This window comes from Manis javanica, chromosome X (assembly GCF_040802235.1).
Source record: "Manis javanica isolate MJ-LG chromosome X, MJ_LKY, whole genome shotgun sequence".
Taxonomy (NCBI): domain Eukaryota; kingdom Metazoa; phylum Chordata; class Mammalia; order Pholidota; family Manidae; genus Manis; species Manis javanica.
Genome location: NC_133174.1, coordinates 138153150 through 138175578, shown reverse-complemented (window position 1 = coordinate 138175578; position 22429 = coordinate 138153150). Strand labels below are relative to the sequence as shown.

The window sequence follows — 22429 nt, the reverse complement described above, 5'->3', positions numbered from 1 at the left end:
AGCGGAACTAAGCAGGGACTCAGGCAGGAATCAGATCACTGGGCCTGGGCACTATCCAGCTCATGGCATCAACCAACTCAAGAGCAGTTTGGGACAGGCGCTCGGTTTGGTCCTAAACAGACTGTGTCTGGTCACATTTATTTTACCAACTTGGAGACACTGGTCACATTCGTTAAATGAACAAAGAGAAGGATTGTCCTCTCCAGGTCCCCCAGACTTAATTCATCCTGGCTGGAACCACTTTATCTTCTCCCTGTGCTTGAGTCACTAGGGGCAGCAAGACACATTCATTTCCTTTCGTGTAATCGGGGACTCACCAAAATAATTAGCAGGCAGTGTTTCTGGCATCTTAGTGCCTGTGAAAGACTACAGGTTAGGTGGGTTCAAATCAAAGGGCTACCACGGAGAGAAGAAGCACATTAATGACTTGTACTAACACTTGGACTCCCTTCCCCTTGTACAATTTACCTGCTAATTGGGGCTTAGTGAACAATATCCATTTTCCTAGCTCCTTGTTCTAGCCAAGCATGATCAAAAGACTGTCTCTCTTATTAACCATCCTCGTGACTTCTGATGCAACAAGCCCCTTGCCCTGGGAGCTCTGCTTTAGCCTGCTCTAGTGTAGGACAGTGGGCATGAGCACCCATCGGGGCCCCAAGCAGTCCTCTTTCTCCTTGGTGGGCCCACTCGGCACCTCCTAATGGCAGCATGTGTGTGTGCTTCTTCAACACAGTGGCCCGATGAGCAAGGCACACTTACGATCCATCCTCCACAGATGAAGAAACTCAGGCCCAGAGAGGTTCTGTCCCGGCCCCAGGTGGTAGAGATGATGAATGGCAGAGCCACAAGTGCACCACGCGTGGTCTGGCCCCCGAGTCTGTGCCATAGCCACCATGCCTCGCTGGTTACTTGTACACTTTATCCCCGGCTCCAGAGCCTTGCTTCTCAAATCCAGGCCCACCAGGAGTGCTTAGGGACCATACAGCTCTCTGGGCCTGCCCCCAGAGAATCGGATTCCGAGGGCTGGGGTGAGGCCCTGGAATCTGTTTCCCAAGTGCCCCCCCCTCCAGGTAATTCTGACGCAACGGGCCCAGGGACCCCTCTTAGAGAAACCCTGCTCTTAGTCCAATCATGCTGCTGGCCCCTGGCAGGCAGTCATTCAGCGCCCAGTCAGCTCTCGAGGGTGAGATCCTGAGGGCACTTAGGCACTTGGTCTACTTGATGACATCCTGCTTTGGTCCTCAGACGAAGTCCCACCTGGTACCTCACTCCTGGTGATGGGCTCCTGGCTCCAGTGCCTGCTAACAATCAGCCCTGCTCCCGGGAAACGGGGCTGCTGTAGCTCCCAGAGACCAGCGGCCTGCCCGAGGAGGGTTGCCCACTTCAGCACATGAAAACATGGGACACCCAGTTAAAATAGAATTTTGAATAAGTACAAATAAAGTCTTAGTAGAAGTATGTTCCATGCAATATTTGAACATGCTTATACCACATATTATCCATTGTTTACTGGAAATTTCAATTTAACTGGGCACCTTGCATTTTACCTGGCAACCGTATGATGGAGGGCCACAGCCTCTGACTGATCCTGAATAAGCCAAATATGAGGACTCTGCGTTGGTGGGTCAAGGGCCTGCCTTCCTCCCCTTCAGCCCTTCCTCTGACAGGGGTTTGGTCAACCCTGGGGAACAAAGAGTATGAATTCAAGACTGGAAGATCCCAGTAGGCTCTGTGGCTGTCACCTTGTCATCCTGCATGTCTCCTGTGTGTTTTGCCAGCATCTTCTATCTACTCAGGAGACTCGTGACACATCCTAAAGGAAATACTTTCCTCCCATTCGCCTGCCACTGCGAGCAGCAGTTAAACTGCGGATTGTTGGCCCGTCACTGGAGGTATTTATACCCCTGTGTTTTGACTGGGGCTCATATTTGAAACCATTGTGCATTTTCTATCAATGGCCTCTTAAAGGTCATGGTAAGCCTGCCTGAGAACCTCAATCTCAGCTGCCTGGGAAGACAGCTTTCTAGCGTCTTTTCCAGGTTTCCCTCAAAGGCATTTTGCATGTCCCATGTAACCTGTATTCCAAGCCAGATCTTCTCAAAGCTACCTCCAAATTTGATGAGCATCCATCTGGCTATTTTTACATGATGCTATAATCAGCAAGCAATCAGAAAAAAAAAAGATTACCTTTATTTAAATACTTGACATCGTCACCAGTGAGTCAAGTCAGTACTGTCCAGTATTAACGTCTGTACCCATCCCAGGCAGAGTCAGGCCCAGGAGTGAAAAGTGGGGAATTTGAGTTCTGAGCAGATGCCAGCTCCTCAAGCCCAGTGTGGCTGGAACGGAGAGGAGAGCGTGTACAGCACCCCAGGAGCAGAAGAGGCTTTAATATTCTGGAATATTAAAGAAGCAAAAGGATGAACTGCAATGAAACATCCTGGCAGGACCATTCATTTGCCTGTAGAGCCACTAAAAGAAGCCATCAAAACTTTCTGTGCAAGGGTCAAATGAAGAAACGATCCTGCCCAAGCCCGAGTCAGACTCCAAGACCTCACAGGTGCTTCTCTTCCGTCTTGTGATTGCTGAGGCTGCATCAGTTCCCAGGACGTAGAGCCGCAGGGAACTGGAGCCAGCAGATTGCTGCATGCCCACAACACTTGGCCCCACTGAGCTTCCACTTGGGATAGAAACCATAGGCATTTCCTGGGGGTCCCGTCCCACCTGGCCTGCGAGGCTCTGATCTGAGGCCCCTCCCCTGCATCATCAGATGCCCACTGACCACACCCTGGCAGCCCCAGAGCTTCTCTCCCAAGCAGCTATTTCAAGTAGTCTTCTCAAAGGATGGTTCCCGTTCTCCCCAAGCCACATTCATTTTCTCAAAAAAATAAAAAGGCTCTTTTGTGACTTGCCCTCCTCTCAGCACCCTCTTCAGCATTATGGAAAACTCAGTAATTTGATCGGGATGACTTTTGAGGGGATCGCCAAGCCCTTTCCTTTCCTCTCCCCACTGCTCCACATCCTGCAGTCTTGGAGCAGGAGGACTTCTGGAGCCACCTAGCCCTGTACCGGAGACTGGAGCTCAGCAGCCATCCCTACACCAGCAGTGACAATGACTACAGTCCCTCTGGATCCGTGGCCTCTATATGCCAGGCACAGCACCTCATCTTATTCATTCCTCATGGCACCCTGGTGAGGCTGGCATTATTATAAGGAAGTGGAGGCTCTGAGAGGGAAAGCCCTCCTGCCATCAGATGCATCCTGTCCTTCCCCCAACTTCCTCCCTCTCTGCTACACCCCCATCAGGACAGTCCCGGGCTCTTGGGGTGGAGGGTGGGGACCAGTGGGCTGGACTTTTCATTGTGGGATGGAATAGGCTAGTTAAATGCTTGCCCTGCGCCCAGGCCAGCAGATAAAGCCCCAGGATCCCAGGCCTTGCACAGGCCCTGGAAGGCAGTCTTGGCTCACCTGCTTTTCTTTGCACCAGCCACTCCACTGAGAAACGCCAAGGTCCTGATTATGCTGCCGCGCTCCTCAAGAACTAAACTGAAAGACTGGCTGGGCATGAAGTGCCTTCTTTCTCTGCAAACTGTGGTTCACAACTCCCATCTGGAGACATAGACGAGGGAACCTGAAACCCACTCTCAAGCTCTCCTATGACCTTGCCTTTGAATAAGGGTTGATTGGTAGGTAATGCATAACTGGGAGTATGTTGGGCTGTTTCCTGTTGCCAAGACAACAGGGCCTCTCCTTCCAGGCTGGCTACCAACAGCTCCTCTTGGACTGCATTGGGTAGTGCGTTTTGTGAAATACATTTGCTCTCGAGTGTTCTTTATGGAAGATTTTAATTACTGATTAAGCTTCTTTAATGATTGTCGCATTGTTCAGATTTCTATTTCAATTTCATTTTTTTAGCTAGACCGAACTTTTTTATTGTGTTAAAATATATACAGCATAAGATTTCCCATTTTAGCCATTTTTACACGTCCAGATCAATGATATGAGGTGCATTTGCATTATCGTGCAACCATCACCTCCGTCTATCTCCAGAACTTACTCATCTCCAAAACTGAAACTCTGTCCCCTTAAACACCAACACACCATTCCTCCCTCACCCCATATCCTGGCAACCACAATTCTGCCTTCTGTCTCTGTTTATCTGACTGCCCTAGGCATCATACAAATGGCATCATGTAGTATCTGTCCTTTTATGCCTGGCTTATTTCACTGAGCATAATGTCTTCAAGGTCCATCCATGTTGTAGCAGGTGCCAGCATTTCCTTCCTTTTCTGGGTGGAATAATACTCCATTGTGTGGAGAGAGCACATTTCCTTTACCCATTCACCTGTTGATGGCCACATGGGTTGTTTCCACCTTTGGGCTATTGTGAATGCTGCTGCTATGACCGTGGGTGCACAAATGTCTGTTTGAACCCTTGCTTCAATTCTTTGGGTTGTATACTGGGATTTGGAATTGCTGGATCATATGGTAGTTCTATTTTTAATTTTTAATTTTTGAGAAGTCACCATACTATTGATAGTGTCCTTTGATGCACAAAAGGTTTTCATTTTAATGTAGGTCCAAACTATCTATGCTTTCTCTTATTGCTTGTGCTTTTGTTCTGACATCCAAGAAGTCACTTCAAATCCAGTATCATGGTGCTTCCATGTTCTCTTCCAACTTTTATAGTTTCAGCTTTTAATGCTTAGGTGTTTGATCACTTTGAGTTAAGTTGGTATGTGATATAAGAGTCCAGCTTCATTCTTTCCCATGTGGATATTCAGTTTTTCCAGCATTGGCATCTTTGTGGCAAATCATTTGACCATACATGCAAGGGTGTATTTCTCGATTCTCTATTCTATTCCATTGGTCCGTATACATCTGTCTTTATGCCAGTACCATGCTGTTTTGATCACTGTGGTTTTGTAGTAAGTGTATAAATTAGGAAATGTGAGACCTCCAACTTGGCTGTTCTTTTTCAAGATTGTTTTGGCTATTCCAGGTCCCTTGAGATTCTACGTGAATTTTTTAATGGATTTTTTTCTACTTCTGCAAAAAGTCACTGGAATTTTGATAATAGGCTGCATTAAGTCTATAGATCACTTTGGGTAAAACTGACATCTTCACAATATTAAATCTTCCAATCTGTGAACAAGGATGTCCTGCCATTTATCTGTGTCTTTAATTTCTATCAGCAATGCTTTTTGTTTCCAGGGTACGAATCTTTTCCTTCCTTGGTTAGGTTTACTCCTAAGTATTTTATTCTTTTAAATACTACTGTAAAAGGAATTGTTTTCTTAATTTCCTTTTCAGATTGTTCATTGTGAGTGTATAGAAACAACTGATTTTGGTGTGTTGATTCTGTATCTTGCAACTCTACTGCATCTGTGTATTAGTTGTAATGATCGAAGTCTTTCTGGACCTGGGTCTCTCCTGTCTCTTGTTTCTGCAAGTTCACACTCACCGTATTTTGCTTCTGTATGTGTTAGGTTATGTGTCCGTGGAAAATGATTGGAGATGATACTTTGAGGCCCAGAATAAAAAAACCTTCTTCCAGAGAGCATTTCACCTTATTTCTGCCAGAGGTAAAAGTCACTATCGGTCTGGGAATATTTTAAATTGAATTCACGTTTGGAGTATATGGAGCACACAGGCATTGGGAGTTTGGGTCGCAGATGCACAGGAGGGCCATCACATGCTTACTGCTCCTCAGGGATTGCTTTCCCCCTGCTCTCCTCAATGCCAAGGTAACTTTCCCTGCAGACAACCAGGAGAGGGGCAGGTTCACTTCTGTTTTATCCTTACCTTGAGGCTATAGTCCTTCCTTTGGGCTCCCACTTTATCGTGAGGAGCATCTCCTATTAGACCTTTCACCGTAATCCAGTTCTGGCCTTTGGCTTCTTTCCCCTTGCCCTCTGAGGCTCTCAAACCCTAAGTTCAAGTTTCCTGGCATCAGTGAAGGATTTATTCCATTAACCTTTCTGTCATCTTTCCTTAGATTTTAGACTGATAATTCTTTTCTGCGTTGTCACATCTTTTATGCTTTTAAGAGTTTTTTTAAAGAGGACATTTCTATCTAGCTTCTTGTTTTCAGCAGATTAGTTGACCCAATGGCCCAGCCTGCCGCACCCCTTTCATTCTCCGCTAGGAAGTTTCCCTCCCCAGAAAGAGGCACCTGTCTTCTGGAGTACTGCGGCCGGGCACCTGAACTCCGTGGGCAGGCTTTCACACACTGGTTTCAGGCCCACACCCCTCGCCTGGCCTCTGGCGTCTCCTCATCCGGACGGTCTCTTGGGCTCACCTCTGTCACAGCACCCCCTTCTTCATAGCCCCCAGGAGGCGCTTTCATTGGCCCTGCAGGCAGTCCCAGCCAACTCTAGGCTACGGGGCTATCTCATGTTCTCTTTGTTATTGTTCGTCTATCCTTTTGTCCCCTTAATGATTTTCAGTAGAGCCTCACTGGGGCTTGAAAAATAACAGGAGGGCTCAATCATCCTATCAAAATGGTCATTCTGTTCACTGTCAGTCCCTGGTAACCACTCACTGAGTGCCCCCAGCACCCTCCTGAGACTTCCTTTGGCAAGGTTACCCAACAGCATCCATGCAGTGAACTTTGATGGATAGTTCCCATCTGTCATCCTCCTTGACATCTCAACCATATCTGATACAGCTGACCACACCCTCCTTCTGGACATGAGAGCACACTCTACCTGATTCTCCAGCCAGCTTTTTCTCCTCCAACCCACATGTGAATGGGCCCTAAACCCAGCTCAAAGGACCTTATTGCTATTTCTGACTACTCATTTGAGACAAAAATGATTCCCACTCTCTGGACTTCAGTGTATGATTTCTAGAAGCACTTACAGTTCTAGGATTTTATAATTTAGACCGAGATGTTAGCTATCATATTTTTATAACCAACTACAGTTCAGGTTGGTGTGGTCCTACTAAGCTTTCATAGAGATTATTTACTATCGTTTCCATTCCTGAAAAGGCCTTCAAAAATGTGGAATTATAAAATTTAGCTGCTGGCTACAGTTCTAGAGTATAGGCTTTAGTTTCTCCATCTGTACAGTCTTGGGGTCCAGGTCCATGTGAGAGTGAAGCAGATAATCTCCAAGAGCCCTCTTGATGCTGAAGACTCTGCCCTAAGTCCAGACCCACCCCTCATATTTTCAGGGCTGAGGGCAAGAGACCAAATGGAGGGCCACACAGTCTATGACTAAATATTTAAGAGCCTTCATTGAAACTAACGAGATGTTGAAGAAAAGTATGCCCTATCCTCCCAGCTCAACAATTGTACCTTCCTAGTGATCAGAGGGTTAGGTTCAAATGTAAGTGTCTTAGACTCCTCAGAATGCCATGCTCGAATTAATGGTGTGGGGAGAGTCAGCCCCCAACTCCCCTTACATGCGTGAGGACGCCTTTGCCCACACTCCCACGAACAGCTGCCTCTTGGTCCTCTTGGGTCTCAGTCTGCACATCGTAATGGCTCGGTCTACCCTCAGGAAGACACGCCTGGAAGCAAGAGGGGGGCAGTCAGGCCAGGGAAGTCTGCAGGCCTGGGTAACTTGAGCTTGGGTCTGGCACAGCCCCTTGCTCCTTTGGGCTCCTCTGCCACGGGTCATTCACTCTAGCAGACATTAGAGCTGTGACCCTCTCTAAGCCATGACCCACACTCCACAAAGAGCAGGTCCCAGGACAAGGACCACCTCTGCCTGGTGCTAAGCCAGTCAGTTCTATCTGAGTCTAAGACCGAAGAGAGATGGCAAACGTCACCTTAAATCGAAGATCTATCCCCACACACACTGCACTGTGGGAGAGTTAAGACTTGGTGGACAGTACAGCTGGGACACTTTGAAGGTAGAGTAACTGATGTGCCCAGAGGAAGTCTGTGCCTTGAAGGGGAGAAGGAGACATGGAGGGCTTGCTTGGTAGGCAAAGGGAGGAAGAAAGGAAGGTGGTCCAGGAAGATGATACCTTGTCACGTGGGAAGTCTGGAGTATGGCAGAGGGTGAAACCAAGAGTAGAGGGAAGACCAGAAGTTGAAGTCAGGACAGTAGATTAGGGCCATGTTGGAAAAGGAATTAACAAATGTCACTTTAGTCCATTGCAATATAAGCTCAAAAAGCCAGAGACCATGTCAGTCCTGTCCAGCACTGTGTCCTCCGCAGTCTTAGGATAAGGCCTGGCACAATATGGTGACAAGGACCACAGTCAGAGAAGCCCTCCTGCCTGGTACCAAGCCTGCCACAGAGCAGAGGCAGTTTGGGCTCAATGTCTGCTTTCGAGTGAGGTTTGGTGTAGCTCTCCACAGCCTTAGACTCAGGGGCCCTGGTGGTAGTTTTCTAAGAGGACTGGACCTGTAAACTAGCCACTGCCACAACCTTGCCCTACGTGGGGCATCTGCATTCTCCCAGGCCCCTCATTCTCCTCTCCATTTCTCCAGATCCTTTTCTAGAGTCCTGTGTGACTTGGACATGGAGAGGAGCAATGGAAGGAGCTGGGACAGAAACAGAAAGGTGTCCCTGGAGAGAAGAGGGCAGAACCAGGGATCAGAGCACCCTGGGGGACGGTGGGCACAGAATGTCCGGAAGGGAGAGGCCATCCATGGGGCCAGATGAAGCTGAGATACTGAGCATAGTGAGGACTGAGGCAACACCATTAGATTTGACAATTAGGGTTCTCAGGTCCAATTCAAAGAGGGTAAGCCTGAAGCTAGGTTCCCAGGATTTATGAATGAGGGCTCAGTGAGGAAATGGAAACAGAGTGTGAAGGACACTCTGCCGAGAAGATATGCAAGGGAAAGAAAAAGAAGGCGGGCAGTAGCCAGAGAGGGAGAAGACGTGGCAAGGCAGCTGTGGGCAGGGTGGTTCCAAAGGCGAGGCAGGTCATGAAGACCAGAATTGTGTTCCTGCTGTGAGCCCCCAGCCCAGACTCTGTGGTCCCAATTTAGAGCGGGTGCAATTTGCATGGCAAGGTGGCTTTCTTGGACAGCACCAGACAGTGTCAAGCCATTTGGGGTGTTGGGAGGACCAAGGGGGATTTCTCTGAATTGGGACTAGAAAGTCAAGAACACTGCAAGGGCAGGAGCTGGTCCTTGCAGGTGGCCTCCCCGGGGTAACTGAACGGTCTGTGCTGGGTCCCTGGCCAGGAGGGAGAGGAAGCAATTGGCCCAGGACCACAGGGCTACTACCAGGTTGAATAGTGTTTTGGACTGAACTGTGCCCCCCTCCATTCATATGCTGAAGCCCTACCCCCCACTGTGGCTGTGGCTGTGTTTGGAGATGAGGCCCTTAGAGAGGTAACCAAGGTCACGTGAGGTCATAAGGGTGGGGTCCTGATCTGGTGTCCTCATAAGAATAGGAAGAGACACAGAGCACGCTCTTTTTCTCTCTCTCTCAATCTGTGTGTGTGTGTGTGCATGTGTGTCTGTGTGTGTGTGTCTGTGTGTGTGTGCGCGTGTGTGTGTGTGTCTGTGTGTGTGTGTGTGTGTGTGTGTGTGTGCGCGCGCCTGTGCACAGAGGAAAAGCAATGTGTGGGCACAGCAAGAAGGCAGGCAGCCAACCCCAAATGAAGGAGAGAGGCCTCATCAGAAACCAGCCCTGCTGGCACCTTGATCTTGGACTTCCAGACTCCAGAACAGGGAGAAAATTAATTTCTGTCATGTAAGTCCTCCCATCTAGGATTTCATCATGGAAGCTTAAGTGGACTAAGACAAATAGAGTTTATGTCTGCCTGAAACCTCAGAGTGTGACCTTGTTTGGAAATAAGGTCTTTGCAGATGTGCTTACTTATGTTACGATGAAGACATACTGGGGAGGATGGGCCGTTAACCCAATGGGATGGGTGTCCTTGTAAGGGAGGAGAGCACCATGCGAGGACACACATGCAGGACAAAGCCTTGTGACACAGAGGCAGAGACTGGACCGGTACAACTGCCAGCCAAGGATTGCCGCGGCCACCACCAGAAGCCAGAGAGGCCAGGAAGGCTCCTCCCCTTCCGCCTTCACAGGAGCAGGGCCCTGCCGACCTAAGTGTCAGACTCGCGGCCTCCAGCTGGGAGACAATAGATGCCTATTGGCTTAAGCCGCCCTGTTGGTGCTCTTTGTTAGGACCGCCCAGGACTCTCCCTCAGTGATGGGCTCCCAGCGCTCCCTGTTCTTGCAGCCACCCCACACTGCTTCCTCAACTAAAATTGAGTTTCGTTTCTGAGTTCAGAAGCTCTATCAAGAATATTTCCTTTCAAAGAGGTTTTTAAATGTAACTTTTAAGGAACCTCAGGGGAACAACTGAATACTCCAGAAGAGTGGGACTTGAAACAAAAACCCTTACTCCTCACTAATCCTTCAGTCACGTGGCCCTGTCCCAGAAGGGGTCACTGTCAGCATTCCTGGGGTCCCTATAGCTGCTGTCCCCGTGAGGACGGATGCAGCCGCTTTTTCCTGCACATCAGGATCCTCCTCTACACAGTCTCCAGCAGCTTGGTTTTTCTGGCCTCACAATCTGCCATTGCTGTCTTGCCCTGGCCTTCCAGGAGAAGGCCACCCGAGAGAGCGCTTCTTAGGGGCCACTTTGGAGGACAGACTCTGGAGCTGTTCTGTATGGGCTTGGGATGCCAATCCTGGTGCCACCACCTGCTAGCTGAGCGATTCTGGGCCACTTACTGAACCTCTCTCCTCTGGGTTGCTCATCTGTAAAGTGGACCAACCTCTTACATCACTCTAAGGATTAAATGAGTTGAATGCACACAGTGCCCGGGCAACAGTGGCTGGTGCAGGGCCAGTGTAAGACACCTAGTGTGTGTTAACAGATGCACAGTGTTCTGATTATGGATGGACCACCATTTACATCTATGTGGGTGTGTACACTGCTTTCAGCTTTTACCTCGTACAAGCATCACTTCAGTGAGCATCTTCGTGCGTGCCCTTTTGCGTGAGGGTCCAGAGGATGAATTCATGTGGGTCGAGTTGGCTGGGTGAGTTTTCCCTGCCACCAAGAGTGTATGCTCCGGACTGTCCTTCCACACACACCCCAACACCAAGTTCTTGCAACTGATTTTAAGATTTGAATTGGCAACCCTTTAAATATTGCTGTGCATTCTGTGATCCAGCAGGCTGTGTTCTACTTTTCTTTGGCCAACTACTGGCCAGTGTTGATTCATAAATGTATTTCATGGTTGCTTACAAATAGCAAGGCGACAACTGTCGTGGAGGCCCCACTTTCGTGATTGGTCTTCACAAACTACACAGTGGTGTTTCACAGGCCATCATGAGAGCATCTGGCCACAGCTGGTACCAGGGATTTGTATGCCCAGAGAGCTCTGCTAGCAGCCTGCCCTGGCTAGATATATGGTGGGGTGGAAATTACCTGCCTTCCCTCCAGACAGGAAGTGACTCACAGCCTGTCCTGCCTGTTATTAAGCTAATGGAGCCCATTCTATGTTCAGACGCACCCCACTGCCAGAACCCTAGTTTACTTTGCAGTGGGGGGTCACAGGCACACAGGGTGGCTTGCTGGGGCTCCCTCAGTACCTCAGGCAAAGAACAAGGTTCATGTTGTAGAGAAGAGCTTCCTGCCTTCCCATGTTATTATCACAAGAGCACGGACAACCGAATCAGCCACTTGTCATCGTTAAAGCTCCTGAACGGGTGACCCTTGAGAAGATGGAAAGAACAGCCTTTGCCAGATGGAGATCCGTTGGATGGTGGGTCGGTGTGTGTGTGTGTGTGTTTGGGGCTGTCTGGGGTTGTTCTCCCTCCTCTGTACTAGAAAGAAGAAAATAGGCAATAAGTAAATTTCGAGAAAAACAAAATATTGATAGAATGAGTAAGCCCTCTTCTTTTAAAAAAAACCCTTCAGTTGGGTTGTTCCTTTGGTGCCGTGAGGCTGCTCGTTCTGCTCCCAGCTCTCCTCGGGGTCCGTGCGGCGCCGTTCTCTCCACGCCTCCTTCACCCGCCCAGCCTGAAGGGGAGCCTCTGCTTGATGCTTCCCTGGGTTTCTGGCCCCCAGCACAGGGCCAGCACCACAGGGGCCTGGAGTCTGGGGCTATGCAGGTGGGCTGGCTCCACTTAGTGGACCAGGGAAAGCGGGAGCCCTCTGGAAGCTGGAATGTCCCCACCCAAATTTTGCAGAATGAAATTGTCACTAACTAAAATCCCAGTAGTTCACCTCCCTTCCCCAGGCGTTGTGCGGATTCAGAGTGAAGTCTTGAAAAAAAACGAAAAGTGATGAAGACATGGCATTTCTCACAACCGCAGGACAGGAAGAGGTTCAGGGACCTAAGTGATCACCCGTGTGTATGTCTATCAACTCACCATGACATGTGCCTTCAGTGGCTTACAATTAGGTATGTCAATTACACCTCAACACAGCTGAATGTTGTTCCATTTTAAGAAAGACGTGAAGTGATTAGGTAGAGTCTGTGGAGCCCTGCTAAGGGCACGATCACTCCAGCTCCTGCATCCTATAAGTTTAAAACACACACACACACACACACACACATTTACAAATCAAGCACTGTTTACTTAACTATAAGCACACACAGAGCAAAGGAGTTAAAAAAGCATACGGGTGAGTTTTGTTTTTCTATGCATTTGGCAGATGGAGCCTTACAGCAAAGTTGCAATGATGAGAGGTTCTAAGGGAAAATATTTCCTTCATTTGTGGAGAGAAATTACATCTAGGGTGGTCCCCACGGCCCTTTGAGTTACAGATGCTCACTGAATAAGAATGAGTAGCCCATGCATGTTACGCCCCCACCCCCGCCCCACCAGTGCTTTAATTATAGAGCGGTGGGAGATTGTTCCTTTTGCTCTCTGAAAAAGGCTGGCAAACAAGCCAATCTTCGTACCAGGTGACGCCCCTAGAACTGGTCACTGCCCTGTGGGGGTGGTGAGCGGACTTCCTGAAAGATCATTCTGACTTGGGAATGAGCTGATCTGAAAGTCACATCAAATGGGATTGTGATTACTTCTACATTTACTGACTCATCTGTGCCCACGAGAATATGACACAGTCACCCCTGGCTCAGCGAGCACTCTCCCCAGAGGACAGAGGGGGCCTCTAGGAAAAGACTTCCTTTGGGGCCTTTAAAATTTACTCCGGCCCCTCCCCAGTCCTGTACCACTCCACGGGGGAAATTTTGTTGCTTCTCCAAAATACAGTCATTCCTGTGTGTCACGGGCTCCTAACATGATTTATACGTTCACATTTTCTTAGGGGAAAATGTCCAAGAGCAGAGGTTCTTAATCCATGGCCCACAAACTGCTTAGCAGCTGCGGCCCCCCAAATGGTGTGCCGCATTGTGTGCGTATGTGCAATCCCAGAATGCTTAAGAGCCAGTGTTTTAAGAGATCTGAGAAGGTCTCCGAGCAACTGGTGGCATATTACTATGCGCAGAAGCTTAGCAGGTGGTTAGTGACCAAGCTTAGTCACACCTGAAGATATTTGAACAACTCCAATCTATATATGGGCACTCCAAAGATGCAAGTGGAAAATAACTGAACAAATAAGCCCACTGGTGAAACACCAGCACCCCTAGTGCCAGCACGTGTAGCAAAAACCCACTCAGCAAGCAGTCAGGATGGGGGGCTAGAGATGTCGGCGCCCAGGGAAAGTACCAGTTTCCAGCCCACGCCGGCAGTGATTCATCATGAGGAGACCAATTATGCCTGCCTCCTACCACTTCTGGGGGACACAAATATCCAGGGGCTTTGTGCTGCATATCAGAGTCTCTAGACGAGAAATCAGAATTCTGGGATTGAAGTCCTGGCTCGGATTTAACTAGCTCTGTGACCCTGAGCCAGTCGCTTCAACCTTTGGGGCCCTAATTAGGCCCTAATTAACTATTAGGGTCTAATAGAAAGTTTCAGTGCTGTAAGATGAGTGAGCTCCAGAGCTCTGAGGGACAGCATTGTGCTGAGAGTCAGCGATATGGTGCTGCGCACGGGAGCACTTGTTAGGAGGGTAGATCTCATGTTCAAAGCTCTTAACACAAAACGAGGAAAACAAAGGACATAGGAAGCCCTGGGAGGTGTTTGATATGTCTGCTCCCCCCGCTGTGGGGATGGTATCAGGGCTGTTGGCCTACGTCAGCCTCATCAAGGTGGATGCATTAAATATGAGTAGTTCTTTGCCTATCAATTATACGTCAATAGAGCTGTTCTTTTATTAAAATAAAAGAAAGGACAGGAGAAGGGGGGAAACCTCCCTGGATGCCCTTTAGTTTTCTGATTCTGACATCCATTCACTCTCTCATGTTTCATTTATTTAACAAATATTTATTGATTCCCTGCTATATTCCAGGAATTAGGGGTCCAACACCCTATTTACTGTTTCCATTCGGCTCATGCTCAATTTATAGATTCCGTTTTTATCCTTATCCTCATCCAGACTTCCTTCCAGACACGAGAGGTCCAGTTTAGGGCTAGAAAAATTTCTCAAGAGTTCACAGGTGCTCCCCAGAGAAACTCGGTAGCCCATGGACTTGTTGGGGAATTTACTTCTCTACCTCTAGATCTGTGTAATGGGCCTTGGAGAAAGTCTCCGCAGGAAGAGGAATAGGACCGGAGACCTCCTTCCCCAGTGGCCCCTGGCTAAAGGGAACACAGGGGGCCTGGGCGCCAGCAGGTGTCCCGGGAGGCCAGGCCGAGTCATTCTGAGAGTGGGGGTAAGAGAGGAGAGAGAGTTAGCCTTGGAAAGTGACGCATCTGGCACCGGGAAGATAGGGTCCAGGCCACCGGGGGCCCTAGCGCCCCCGCCAGCCCTGGCAGTCGCAAAGAACTGGAATCCAGCAGGGCTCCGGCGCAGACCGCTGGCGAAAATGACGCACTCAGCGAGGAAGAGCAGGCCGTTCCTGGTGCAGGAGTGCCCTCTAGTGTCCAGAAGGGACTTAGCAGCATTGAAGAATTCGGAGCGAGGGGAAGCAGGCAAACCTCAGGAATCCTGAGATTCGGCTTGCTCATTTTCCTTGATTCGAGCCAAATTTTCCCGCCAAAGTATGGATACTCGCACTTAAGGAAATGCAGCTGATCGTGAGGTGGGTCTGTGGATTTCCAAGAGTTCTGGGCAGAGGTCTCAGTCTGAAGCCTGAATACATGGAACCGGCAGACAGACGTCACCCATCAGTCCCTGGAAATATTACCACTCCTCAGGGTATGCGGATGTGCATGTCACTTTTCTTCCTAAGCTATGAAATTTTTATTTTATACATTTTTCTTCAAAATTGCTTTCTACTTCTGAAAGACTGGAAAACGTAGAAAAGTAAAGCTTCTGGCCATGAAGGAGTACAGAACCTGGAATTACTCATCCACCATAAACAACTAGAAGCTAGGCAAGTGTATATGCAGCAACTTATTTTAGACATTAGACGAGAGGCAGCACGTGGCTGATACTGGAATGAAGGAAGTAGGTGAGATGAGCCCAAAACATGGAGCCGGGAGGAGGTTCCCTGAGGGGAAGAGTCGGAGATCAGGTTCCCAGAGGTGGAGGCAGCTGGAATACAAGGGGCAGAGCTCCAGAGATGAGGGAAGCTGTGCAGGGGAAGAGCTCCAGAAATCAGAGAAGGGCTTTCCTGGAGTCTCTACTGAGTGCTAGGCTGAGCAAAGAGCAACTGGGAGGTTTTACGCAAAACTGTTTCCAGAGCTCACGCAAGACTGGGAGATGCTCAAGTTCTGGCCACGAGGAGGGGAGAATCCTGCATAAACATCTACACCATTTGGTGGAGACACCAGAGAGATCACACCTGGTAATGGGTCTGAGCTATGCCTGGAGTAAAGGCTTTTCCTTCAATTCCCAAAGTATTTTTCTTACCATTTCCTCTAATTATACAGCCTTGTGTACAGATGGTGTGTATACAAAGCTATAAACGGGCAACCTTTTCGTCAGATGTCTTACAATTGCATCACAGGGGCCACCAACTTCCCTGCCTGTGATCACGTGGTCCTCGAGGCCCTCCAGCTCACCTCCTCCACTCAGCCAACTTGACATTTTAGCTTTATTCCTTTAGCTCCACTTCTGCTGCTATATTCTGCATTAATCGGGATTCTTATAGGAAAGCAATGGAAACTGGTTCTTGTTTAACAAAGTAGAAAAGGAGTTTAGCAAAAGGATATTTGATATTTGATCACTGGGAGCATTGGAGAAATAGACTCAAGCTCTGAGGCCAGAAACAATTAATTGAATCATCCCACAGAGCTACTGGTGATGACCCTACTGTTGTCATCACTAAGCACCACGGTCCCAAACTGTTGGCAGTGGACCTGGACACCACTGCCACTAACATTCCTGGTATTGCTGCCCCTGGAATCTCTGTCTTGCTGCAACTACCACCATTAGAGGGAGAATTCTTTGCTGCCCCAATTCTTAATGCCAGCTTTAAAGACACAAAAGGGGGCCTCTGATTGGCTGGGCCTAGGTCACGTGCCACATCACAGGCCCAAGTGATACTGGGATATGTGGCATTTTCAGCTTCTATAGCGGGGGGCGGGCTCTGCCTCCTATGCCAAGACTCATGAGGCAAGGAATTCCCTACGCATGGCAAGAGGTCCAGATGCTGGGTGATACTCCAAGATAGAAACTACCCACTTCACAGTTATAACTTCAGCCACCACCTGGCACACTGTGGACAGTTCATAATCATTTGCTGGCGCAGTGATTGAAAAGCATAGAAGACTGCAAGTGACTAACATTGGTCTACAGAAGGTGATCAGGTGAATGAAAAGGGACTTGAATGGTACCATCCCAGTAAAGGATACCAAATGGGAGTCAGGTCAGAGGTCTGGGCATGGCAATGTGTGGAGGTGGATCTCATGGTTGGACAGGGCAACTATAGCTGGAAGATCTAGGGTCCCAGTGTAGAGGTAAAATGCACAGCTTCTGTGCAGCATAGTGGTGGGGACTGGGAAGGGCCTAGGATGAAGTCCTGAGAGGCATAATCCCTTAGGTGTGTAGGAACTGGGAATTCATGTAGGATCACCCCCTAAGTCATGCTGCCTGCTTCTTGACCCTTCCATCTTTAACCAGGAGTCAGAAGTAGTAAGTAATAGGTGGGATTGAGAGTGTCATGTCACATGTGGGGCCAGCTCACCAGCCCCTGGGACCCTGTGACTTTGTCTGTGGATCTTTCAAGAACTCCAGTGATGGGCAGCTGAGGCAGATTGAGGGCTAGCTCTGTACCTGAGTGCTAGCTTCTCTTCCGGGCAGGGAGCAGTGACATCAATTGCTGTAGAAGAGGAGCTCAACTCTCTTGATGCAGGCTAGTTATTAGACCACAGCATAGCAATGGGGGCTCAGGACCACGAAAATTGATTGACCTATGCTAGGACCTGCCAGTCTGGGACAGCCATCCTTTAAGGATGCCTTGGCTGGACAGAAAGCCGCGCAGGTTTTCCACCTCCAGGCTTTCAAATACGAATTTGGCTTGTCAGCAGATGGAATTGCAACAGGCACTTAAGGAATTTGGAAACCACAGGTCCAAAAGTCAGGTTGAAGAACAAGTCATGACACCATCCAGATATAAAACAGATCAAGAGACTGAGAAGGGCAGCGTATATTCTACTCACTGGAAGTTAACTCAGGTACTGCACAGGACCAACAAGTCCAGTGTCACTTCCGCAGAATGAGTGTGATGGCTAATTTTATGTGTCACCTTGACTGGGCCACATGAACTGGCTAAACGTTCTTTCTGAGTGTGTCTGGGAGGGTGTTTCCAGGAGAGATGAGCATTTGAACTGGGGGACTGGGTACAGAAGGTGGCCCTCCCCAGTGTTGGGGGGCCTCGGCCAGTTCCATCGAGGGCCTGAATAGAACAAGAAACAGAGGAAGGTGAGTGCCTCCTGTCTGGCTGCTGAGGGGGACACGCATCTCCTCCTGCCCTCGGTGCCCTGCTTCTCATGCCTTCAGGCCCCGACTGGGATCTATGCTGTGTGCTCTTCAGCTCTCAGGCCTCTGAACTACAGCACTGGCCCCCCTGGGTCTCCAGGGTGCAGACGGCAGATTGTGGGACTTCTCTACTTCTGTTGTTTAAACTCCAAAGTCCAGCCCCAGATGCCCTCTGAGCCAACCAAACTTGAGTTCACATAAGAAGACACTGAAGGCACATACTGTGTCAGGCAGATAATGGCTCCCCAAGATGTCAGTGTCCTAAACCCCAAACTCTGCGAATATGATACTTTACATGGCCAAAGGGACTTTGCAGATGTGACAAAGTCAAGGATATTGACACTGGGGAGGCAGTCCTGGATTACCCCGGTGGGCCCTACATATAATCACACAGATCCTTCTAAGGGGGAGGCAGGAAGGTCAGAATCAGAGGAGAGACGGTAGTGGCAGCAGTCAGAGAGAGAGTGAGGGTGACACTAGAACGAAATGGGGGGACTGGGGTGCACTCCGCTGCTGGCTTTGACAGTGGAAAAAGGGGCCTGGAGCCAAGGAGAGCAGGCGGCCTCTGGAAGCTAGAGCAGGTGGAAATGGGTCTGCCCAAGGGCCTACAGAAGAAACACAGCCCTGTGGGCCCAGCGCAGACTTCTGGCCTCTGGAACCATAAGGGAACACTGCATTTAGGGCAATTTGTTAGGTAACAGATACGAGTTCCTATTGTTACGGGTACTCTCCAGGGCCCAAGTGTATGGGGGTTCTCTGTGTCAGGAAATCAGTCTGACCAACAGACTCATTTCCCCAGGGCCCTTAACCATTTCTAACCAAAAGCCCGTGACTCCACCTCCTCCTGCAATGCTTCTACCTGTTTCATAGAAACACGGCGCACCCACCAGGTGCGTAAGGAAGGCGGAAGGACAGCCATGATGCCACAACCCTGTGGCTGAGATCGCACAGCGGGCCTGGCCCATGCGCACCCCTGCCGCAGAGCTCCACAGCCAGGCTCCTGCACCCCAAGCATCTGCCCGCACAAGACCCACCCCATTCCGCATTCTGCAGAAAAAGACACACACATCCGAGGCATCCGTGAGCAATGTTGGTTTTGCAGACCTCACAGGGGAGAGGGGAGGGGGCTTCATGGCCGGCACTGGAGCACTCCACTCCATCAGGGTGGCGCTCTTCTCTCCCTGCCTCCCCCAGCAGTCCGCCAGGTGCTAGAGCCAACCTTCCCAGAGGGCGAGGGGCACTTACAAATAACCAGTGGGTACTGTCGTCTTGCTGCATTTGTGACCCCCAAGGTATGGTAGGGGCTCATCAAGCCCCCCACCAGTGTCACAGTGTCAACCCTCTTTATGACAAACGTGCGGAACTCCCCTTGGCCAGGACTCCTGGAGACTGGGCCTGCATATAAACTTCAATCTACAGCCTCCTCACTCCCTCAGATTCTGAACATCTTGGAAATGCTCTGCAGGCTGGCAGTTTTTAGGAGACAGAATGGCTAGGGGTCCCCATCATCATCTCTGAGGGGGCACATAGAAGACAGTCTTCTGTCTGCATCTCAGCCAGTTAGGTTAGAGTGGTGAGCATGACACGCCTTACACTGAGCACATTCTAAGTGCCAGGCGCTGTGCACAAAGATGAGCATAGGCTGACACAGATCACCATACGCAATCTCATTTAACCTCCACAACAGCCCCATGTGGTAGATACTGCAGTCACCCCTGCTCTGTAGAATGAGGGGACCAATGTGCAGAAAGGCTGAATCCCACAGATAGTAACGGGCAGAACTGGAATTTCCACCCAGGCGGCTGAGCTCCGGAGCCATCACATTCTCCTGCGTCCCTACCAGTGCCAGCCTCTCAGACCCAAACCCAACCTTCCTTGCCTGCCCATGGTCCTGAGAACAGCTCCCCTTGCCAGCGGGCATGAATGTGAGCTTCTAAGACTGGAGGATGAAAGTGCTTCTCCTGGTTCTGGTGTCCTCGGCTTCTTCCTGCTCCCGGGGCACTCAGCTGGCATGTGAAATGCGCAGTGCAGCTCCAGCCCCTCCCGTGAGTGGCAGCGGCAACCCTTCCTCCCCTCGCCCAGGCTCCCGTCCCAGGGGCAACTCCAGCGGTACCTGCCCTCCCCTGAGCGTGGACTCCCTGTGAGTGTTTGGGGGCACCACCTGGTTCCCAGGAGAATTCAGCGCCAGCTGGCAAAAAGGCAGTTACCTGGCACGTTCTGAGGACACCCTAGCTGGCTTTCCAGCAAGTCTGACACCTCCGCCTGGGCAACTTCCCAGAGAAGTTTTTGGAAATCCAGAGGATGGTTTCCTGCCCGCCAGCCTCAGCCTGCTGCCACCGCAGTGGGAGGCTTGCAGCCCAGTCACCTTCCCCACCATTTACTGGGCTGACACCACACCCTCCTGAATGAAGTCTGACTTCTAAGCTTGTCCCCCTGGGTACTTCCCCTCTTTGATTCCTGTTTAGGAGCTCATTCTCTAGAAACAGCTGATTTTTATAGTAAATCTTCCTGATTCGAATTACTGTGTGTTTTCTGAATCTTTCCTGGTCAAACTCCAAATGATACACTGGTTGAGCCCACGGCTGGAATCCTTGTTAACTATAGTTCTCTGTATGGTGAAGGAGACACTGTCAATGCAATCGCGATTTTTAAATTTCACAGATATGTAGAGTAGTGACAGTAATACCTATCATTCATTCATACCCACTCTCTGCCAGGTATTTTCATGCTGTGCATTAGCTTACTGAATCCCGGCCACAGCACTATAGGTTAGGTTTTATTATTACCCCCATCGTCTCAGTGCATGTGCGCTGCTGCAACAGAGCACCACAGGCCCGGTGCTTCCAACACTGTGGCTGCTCCTTTCCTTGAACTTCTCCTTCCAGAGGATCTTGTCTACTGCTTCTATCAGACACGGTCTATTCAGAAGATAAAATCATCCAATCATTTGAACAGAGAACTGTAATTTCGGTATAAAATTGTTCACTGTGTAGCTGAAAGGGTAGAAAGAGAACACCAAGGTACCACGGAGGCGACTGCAGGTAGTAGCTGCCACCCTGGGCTAAAGGAACAAAGGGGATTATTACAACTTGGAACCCTACAGGAGGCCAGATTCCACCCCAAATAGCCCTGCTGAGATAGTAATAGCTGGCACCACCAGAAGTCTTCATTTTATAGATGAAGCACAAGGCAGTCAAGTAATTTGCTCTTGTCACTGAGAGGCACGTGGAGGTGAGAAGCACACGCACACCCCGCCACAGCCAGTGATGCCGGCGGGTGTGCCACATGGGACCCGTGGCAGAGTCCGGGTGCCGCATCTCTTCTGACTCCAGCTAGACAGAGTTCTCTCCCTCTAAGGGCTTGTGTGAGTAGTTGGGACCGACCTGGTTAACTCGGGATGATCTCCCTATGTTAAAGTCCACAATCATATCATGTCAGTCACACACTTTTGCCATGCAAGATGAAGGGTTCGGGGCTGTATCTGGCCTAGCATACATGGCCCACAAGGCCCCTCTCTGACCTCCTCCCCTTCCATCTCCCATCCCCTCCCTCATTCCACCCCTTGCCCACCATTCCTCCAGCACACGAAGCTTGTTCCTGCCTCGGCACTTCCACACTTGCTGCATGTGTCCTGTGCCTGAGATGTTCTTCCCTCAGATCATCCAGGTCTCTGCTCAAACGTCACCTCCTCAAGAGATGCCCGTCCTGACCCTCCCGCTATAGTACGTCACCGGTGCCTCCTCATCCCTGGGACAGCAGCCCATTCCTTCAGCTCATGGTGCTCGTAGCTCACCAGAGTCTTCGGTGTAACCGTCTACCACATTTGCGCCTTCATGGTCTGGGGACCACAGTCTTCCTGCAGGTCTGGGCCTTGTCTCTCTTGTTCACTTCTGGATTTCCAGGCCCAGCGGAGTGCCTGCCACAAACAAGGCCATCCAACATTTGCTGAACTAATAAAACTGGGAGGCCCTGGGTGGGTGGACTTGGCCGGTGAGACCAAAAGATGGGCGGGACAGCTTACCTGTGGTTTTGTTGCATAGACCTTAAGGCAGATCAAAGAGGTTGAGCGTACATGGTGGCAAGAGCAATGTACTCGCCAAAGGTCCCACTGCGACCCGAGGGCAGAGCCGGAGTAATGCGCAGTCCCCTCTCTCCCGGCGCCCTGCCCAGCACCTGAGCCAGGCGGCTTACAGAGAAGGGCCAGAGAAGGGCCATACGGCAGGGCAGCCTACTGTTTGGCGGGACTTAGCAAACTAGGCCTTGCTCCTCACCGCCAAGCCCGCAGAGCCTCTGTGTTTCCTCTAAAGTCCTAGAGACCTGGGTTTGATTTTGGACCCGGCCACCTCCTAGCTGTGTCTTTATAGGGTGGTTTCACTTCTCTCGACCTCAGCCTCCTCATCAGTAAAACAGGGCCCCTCCTCAGAGCACTACTGTGAGGATTAAATGAGCAAATGCATGACCTCAAACACTGAACAAACGGTAGCAGTCCCCAGCGCCAGAGCCATCATCATCATCGCTACTGATGTTACAATTACTACTATTGATG

General features: G+C 49.9%; 1 protein-coding gene across 7 annotated transcripts in view; it reads right to left on the bottom strand.

Moving 5' to 3' along the window:
• Positions 1 to 22429, bottom strand: part of GPR50 (G protein-coupled receptor 50) — a 67307-nt gene that overhangs the window by 10962 nt on the left and 33916 nt on the right. Inside the window, exon 4 of one of the 7 annotated variants that reach the window (XR_012127327.1) lies at positions 2198 to 2396. The exons of 3 other annotated variants lie outside the window; for them this stretch is intronic. The gene's annotated coding sequence lies outside the window, so the exon portion shown is untranslated. Of the gene's footprint in view, positions 1 to 2197; positions 2397 to 3813; positions 7519 to 14031; positions 15133 to 18585; positions 20802 to 22429 lie in introns of those variants that run through there. 3 more of the 7 variants (XR_012127326.1, XR_012127325.1, XR_012127324.1) reach the window with 3 other exon arrangements.